Consider the following 1,228-nt stretch of genomic DNA (forward strand, 5'->3'; position numbering starts at 1 on the left):
GGTGAGGGTTTTAGTAGTCGTGGTAGTGGTGATGGTGGTGATGATGGTGGTGATTAAGTGTTGGTGGTGGCAGTGGTGGTGGCAGTGATGGTGGTGGGGGTTTTAGTGTTGGTGGTAGTGGTAATGGTGGTGGCTTAGTGTTAGTGGTGGTGATGGAGGTGGTGTTGATTGTGGTGGTGATCATAGTGCTGATGGTGGTGGTGTTCACGGCGAAGGTGTTGGCTGTCGTGGTAGTGGTGGCAGCAGTGGTGGAGGAGGTGGAGGGGGTGTTGTGGACGATAGTGGAGGTGTTGTTGGTAGCGATGGTGATAGAGTTCGTAGTGGTTGCAGTGATGGTGGTGGAGGTTTTAGTGGTGGTGATGATGGTGGTGGCTTAGTGGTGGTGGCAGTGGTGGTGATAGTGATATTGGTAGTAGTAATGGTGATGGTGGTGGTTTAGTGGCGGTGGTGGTGATGGAGTTGATGATGATGGTGGTGGTGATCATAGTGCTGCTGATGGTGGTGTTGACGGCGAAGGTGGTGGTGGCCGTGGTCGCTGTGATGGTGGTGGTGGCTGCGGTGGTGGTGGAGGAAGTGGTGGTGGTGATGCCTGTGGTGGTGGTGACTGTCATGATGGTGGTGATGGTGGAACTCGAGGTGCTAGTGATGGTTGTAATCGTAATGTTGGTGATGGTGGTAGTGATGGTGGTGGACATTATGGTGCTGATTACAGTGGCTGTGGGAGAAGCGATGAAGGTATGTGTTATTAGGATTTTGTCGAAGATAACTAGCGCTTACGTCCTTGGAAAAGAGGAGATTGAAGCAGGGCAGGGATGGAAGAGGACATAAAAATCAGTATAATATTTTGAGTGAAGATTACTCTCAGACCAAAGAAGAATATTATGTGGTGGTGGAGATGGTGGTATTGATTGTGGTTGTGGTAGTGAGACACCGGTAATTAGAAAGAGTGAAAAAGGAGAATATACGAGTAAGTATTCAATTCTCCTCATATCATACTCCCTTCCTGCGACATCAGTGTCCAAAATACTTCATTTCTAGAATTCAATTCTCTTCATAAATTCCTTCTCCCTTGTTCCTCTTGCATAGAAAAGACACCAACCAGTGAAATCTTCCCTCCAACACTCACCTTTGCCCTCTGAGCTTGGACTGCCTGGACAGGTAGCTGACACCAGTAGCTGTTGGTAGTTTGTCAGCAGGAGAGATTTGAGGAACGGCAGCAGAGAGAGGA

The sequence above is a fragment of the Oratosquilla oratoria genome, chromosome 3 (assembly GCF_046742065.1).
Source record: "Oratosquilla oratoria isolate Oo_2021 chromosome 3, ASM4674206v1, whole genome shotgun sequence".
Taxonomy (NCBI): domain Eukaryota; kingdom Metazoa; phylum Arthropoda; class Malacostraca; order Stomatopoda; family Squillidae; genus Oratosquilla; species Oratosquilla oratoria.